We start from the raw sequence: 6,000 nt of genomic DNA, 5'->3' as shown, positions 1-6,000 counted from the left end.
TTTTATCAATTTTGCATCAAGATCTAAAAACTCCAAATTTTTGGGACGCCTTCTAACTAAAGTTGACTCATCTCCAGTCCCATCATTATGAAGATTCATATTGAAAGACAAAGATTTAATATGGGACAGATCAATCACTTTTAGATCTTCAACCTTATTCTCATAAAAACTAGAAGAACATGCTTTCACAAAGCAATCTTTCTTAGGACGCATCCTAGCGGTTCTTTCTTTAAACTCATCAATGGAAATTCTCATGGCTTTGAGAGACTCATTGAAATCATGCTTAGGTGGAATAGATCTAAGTTTCAAAGAATCAACATCAAGAGAAATTCTATCCACGTTCCTAGCTAACTCATCAATCTTAAGCATTTTTTCTTCAATCAAAGCATTAAAACTCTTTTGCGAACTAATAAATTCTTTAATACTAGATTAAAAATCAGAGGGCATATTATTATAATTTCAATAAGAATTGTTGTAGTAATTACCATAATTATTAGAGTAATTACTAGGAAACGGCCTAGAATTGAAATTACCTCTATACGCGTTGTTACCAAAATTGTTCCTACCAACAAAATTCACATCCATAGATTCATTATTATTCTCAATCAAAGTAGACAAAGGCATATCATTAGGATCAGTAGGATCACTCTTATTAGCAAAAAAATTTATAAGTTCATCCATCTTTCAACTCAAAACATTAATCTCTTCAGTTGCATGCACCTTTTTACTAGTAGAGCTTTCAGTGTGCCATTAAGAATAATTAACCATAATATTAGCTAGGAGTTTGGTAGCTTATCCTAGAATGATTTCCATAAAAGTGCCTCCCGCGGCCGAATCTAGAAGATTTCTAGAAGCAAATTCAATCCAGCATAAATTTTTTGTATAATCATCCATAAATTCAATCCATGTGTAGGGCAATTATGTATCATTAATTTCATCCTCCCCCAAGATTGTGCAACATGCTCATGATCAAGTTGCTTAAAATTCATTATATCGTATCTAAGTGAGATGATCTTAGCGGGAGGAAAATACTTAGAGATAAAAGCATCTTTGCACTTATTCCATGAATCAATACTATTTTTAGGCAAAGACGAAAACCAAGCTTTAGCACGACCTCTAAGAGAAAACAGAAATAGCTTAAGTTTAACAATATAATTATCCACATATTTATTCTTTTGCATATCACACAAATCAACAAAGTTGTTTAGATGGGTAGCCGCATCTTCGCTAGGAAGGCCAGAAAACGGATCTTTCATGACAAGATTCAGCAAAGCAGTATTAATTTCACAAGATTCAGCATCGGTAAGAGGAGCAATCGGAGTGCTAATAAAATCATTATTGTTGGCATTGGCAAAGTCACACAATTTAGTATTATCTTGAGCCAACATGAGAAGCAAGCAATCCAACACACAAGCAAACAAGTGAAGAAAAGGCGAACGGAAAAGAGAGGGTGAAAGGAAAAGAGGGCGAATAAAATGGCAAGGGTGGAGTGGGGGAGAGGAAAACGAGAGGCAAATGGCAAATAATGTAATGCGAAGGGTAAGAGTTGTGATGGGTACTTGGTATGTCTTGACTTGGCATAGATCTCCCCGGCAACGGTGCCAGAAATCCTTCTTGCTACCTCTTGAGCACTGCATTGGTTTTCCCTTGAAGAGGAAAGGGTGATGCAGTAAAGCAGCATAAATATTTCCCTCGGTTTTTGACAACCAAGGTATCAATCCAGTAGGAGACCACGCGCGAGTCACCTCGTACCTACACAAACAAGTAAGAACCTCGCAACCAATGCGATAAAGGGGTTGTCAATCCCTTCACGGCCACTTGCAAGAGTGAGATCTGATAGACATACTAATAATAAGGTAAATATTTTTGGTATTTTTATGATATAGATTGAAAGTAAAGATTGCAAAATAAAATAGATTGGAAACTTGTATGATGGAGAATAGACCCGGGGGCCATAGGTTTCACTAGTGGCTTCTCCCAAGATAGCATAAGTATTACGGTGGGTGAACAAATTATTGTCGAGCAATTGATAGAAAAGCGAATAATTATGAGAATATCTAGGCATGATCATGTATATAGGCATCACGTCTGTGACAAGTAGACTGACTCCTGCCTGCATCTACTACTATTACTCCACACATCGACCGCTATCCAGCATGCATCTAGAGTATTAAGTTCATAAGAATAGAGTAATGCCTTAAGCAAGATGACATGATGTAGAGGGATAAACTCGTGCAATATGATATAAACCCCATATTTTTATCCTCGATGGAAACAATACAATACATGTCGTTTCCCTTTCTGTCACTAGGATCGAGCACCGCAAGATTGAACCCAAAGCTAAGCACTTCTCCCATTGCAAGAAAGATCAATCTAGTAGGCCAAACCAAACTAATAATTCAAAGATACTTGCAAAGATAAACCAATCATACATAAAAGAATTCAGAGAAGATTCAAATATTGTTCATAGATAATCTGGATCATAAACCCACAATTCATCGGATCTCGACAAACACACTGCAAAAAGAGTTACATCGAATAGATCTACATGAAGATCGAGGAGAACATTGTATTGAGATCCAAAGAGAGAGAAGAAGCCATCTAGCTACTAGCTATGGACCCGAAAGTCTGAGGTAAACTACTCACACATCACCGGAAAGGCCATGGATTTGATGTAGAGGCCCTCCGTGATCGTTGCCCCCTCCGGTGGAGCTCCAAAAAAGGCCCCAAGATGGGATCTCTTGGGTAGAGAAGGTTGCAGCGGTGGAAATAGGTTTTCGTGGTGCTTCTGGATGTTTTCGGGGTACGTAGGTATATATAGGAGGAAGAAGTAGGTCAGTGGAGCAACGATGGGCCCACGAGGGTGGAGGGCGTGCCCAGGGGGGTAGGCGCGCCCCCCCTGCCTCGTGGCCTCCTCGTTTATTGCTTTACGCCCACTCCAAGTCCTCTGGATCACGTTTGTTCCAAAAATCACGCTCCCGAAGGTTTCATTCCGTTTGGACTCCGTTTGATATATTTTTTCTGCGAAACACTGAAATAGGCAAAAAAACAGCAATTTGGGCTGGGCCTCCGGTTAATAGGTTAGTCCCAAAAATAATATAAAAGTGCATAAATAAGCCCAATAAACATCCAAAACAGATTATATAATAGCATGGAGCAATCAAAAATTATAGATACGTTGGTGATGTATCATGTGCTACCGAACGTCACAACGTAACTGGGTGATTATAAAGGTGCTCTACAGGTGTCTCCGATGGTGTTTGTTGAGTTGGCATGGATCAAGATTAGGATTTGTCACTCCGATTGTCGGAGAGGTATCTCTGGGCCCTCTCGGTAATGTACATCACAATAAATCCTTGCAAGCAATGTAGCTAATGAGTTATTTACGAGATGTAGCATTACGGAACGAGTAAAGAGACTTGCCAGTAACGAGATTAAACTAGGTATTGAGATACCGACGATCGAATCTCGGGCAAGTAACATACCGGTGACAAAGGGAACAACGTATATCGTTATGCGGTTTGACCGATAAAGATCTTCGTAGAGTATGTCGGAACCAATATGAGCATCCAGGTTCCGCTATTGGTTATTGACCGGAGACATGTCTCGGTCATGTCTACATAGTTCTCGAACCCGTAGGGTCCGCACGCTTAACATTCGGTGACGATCGGTATTATGAGTTTATGTGTTTTGATGTAACGAAGGTAGTTCGGAGTCCCGGATTTGATCACGGACATGATAAGGAGTCTCGAAATGGTTGAGACGTAAAGATCGATATATTGGAAGCCTATGTTTGGGCATCGAAATGGTTCCGGGTGAAATCGGGAGTATACCGGAACACCAGGAGGTTACCGGACCCCCCCCCCCCCCCGGGAGGTATATGGGCCTTATTGGGCCTTAGTGGAAGAGAGGGAAAAGAAGAAAAGGAGGGGGCGCTCCCCCAAGCCCAATCCGAATTGGGAGGGGAGTCGGCCCCCCTTCCGTCCTTCTTCCTCCCCCTTCCTTCTCTCCTAGAACCAACAAAGGGAAGGGGGGAGTCCTACTCTCGGTGGGAGTAGGACTCCCTTGGGGCGCGCCTAGAGAGGTCGGAAGTCGGTGTCAAAACCGGCGGATCTCGGGTAGCGGGTCCCGAACTGTGCGTCTAAGGCAGATGGTAATAGGAGGCAGGGGACACAATGTTTTACCCAGGTTTGGTCCCTCTTGATGGAGGTAAAACCCTACGTCCTGCTCGATTTATTCTTGATGATATGGGTATTACAAGAGTTGATCTACCACGAGATCTGAGAGGCTAAACCCTAGAAGCTAGCCTATGGTATGATTGTATGTTGTCCTACGGACTAAAACCCTCTGGTTTATATAGACACCGGAAGGGGCTAGGGTTACACAAGGTCGGTTACAAAGGAGGAGATATACATATCCGTATTGCCTAGCTTGCCTTCCACGCCAAGTAGAGTCCCATCCGGACACGGGACGAAGTCTTCAATCTCGTATCTTCATAGTCCAACAGTCCAGCCAAAGGATATAGTCCGGCTGTCCGGAGACCCCCTAATCCAGGACTCCCTCACCGGCCCCTCCCCCTCCTCCACTCCTTTATATACGGGGGAGGGGACACCCCATGGACACACAAGTTGATCATTGATCCCTTAGCCGTGTGCGGTGTGCCCCTCCACCATAATCCACCTCGGTCATATCGTAGCGGTGCTTAGGCGAAGCCCTGTTCCGGTAGCATCATCATCACCGTCATCACACCATCGTGCTCACGAAGCCCTCCCTCGACACTCAGCTGGATCAAGAGTTCGTGGGACGTCACCGAGCTGAATGTGTGCAGATCACGGAGGTGTTGTACTTTCGGTACTAGGATCGGTCGGATCATGAAGACGTACAACTACATCAACCACGTTGTCATAACACTTCCTCTTACGGTCTACGAGGGTACGTGGACAACACTCTTCCCCTCTCGTTACTATGCATCATCATGATAGATCTTGCATGTATGTAGGAATTATTTTGAAATTATTGCGTTCCCCAACAAAAACATGATGCAAAATTGACGTATCAACTCCCCCAAGCTTAGACCTCGCTTGTCCTCAAGCGAAAATCAAAATCGAAAAACAAGTCCAGATGCTTAGAGAGAGAGAGGTGTCGATAAAAACAAAATACGTACATAGAAGCATCATGTGAATTATATAAAGCATAAACTCTATTAGAGACCAACAAACTATGTTCTCAGTCAACTTTGCAACTACAATTCATCATCTTTTCAGGTAGGGTCATGTATCGGAGCCTTTAGGCAAGCCCACATACTCAACCATCATATAGTCTTCTATGATTGCTACCACTCACCGCATACACATGAGCAAAACGTTTCAACTGGATACATAGAAAGATAGGGGCTTATAGTTTCGCCTCCCAAGAAATTCACCTCAAGGGTGACCACTACAAAAAAATACACTTCCGTGATGATACATGTTTGTCACAGTAGGTCGCTTTTTTTGTCATGCATGTACATCCATGACAAATTTATGACAGAATCAAGATAGTCATACCTGTGCTGTCGTAGAAGTATTCCATGAAATTACCAAAATTATCATCACGGAAGTGTCCACTTCCATGACGATAAATTGCGCGTCACAGAAGTGCTTTCGTCAAGGGTGACCGACACGTGGCATCCACCGTAACGGAACGCCGTTAAGCTATCGGGTCCGGTTTTCGATCCGATAACCCGTTAACAGCCCCGACCAATGGGGATTTTCCATGTGTAAAATCATCATTGGCTGGAGGAAACACATGTCGGCTCATCGTTGGGACAGATGTCAACCACTCATTGGACGGAAGGCGCCTATGATACGTTGACACGTGGCACGGCCCAACAAAGGCACATTCCTGTGAAAAGGCTGGCCCGTTTGACTTGGTCAAAAGGTGGCGGGCCGGCCCATGGAAAGCCTGTTAACGGCATGTTCGCATATAGCCCATTTACAGCCCGCTAACCCAAGGCCCGTT

This window comes from Triticum urartu, chromosome 5 (genome assembly GCF_003073215.2).
Source record: "Triticum urartu cultivar G1812 chromosome 5, Tu2.1, whole genome shotgun sequence".
Classification (NCBI taxonomy): Eukaryota; Viridiplantae; Streptophyta; class Magnoliopsida; order Poales; family Poaceae; genus Triticum; species Triticum urartu.
This window is presented reverse-complemented; position numbering follows the sequence as displayed.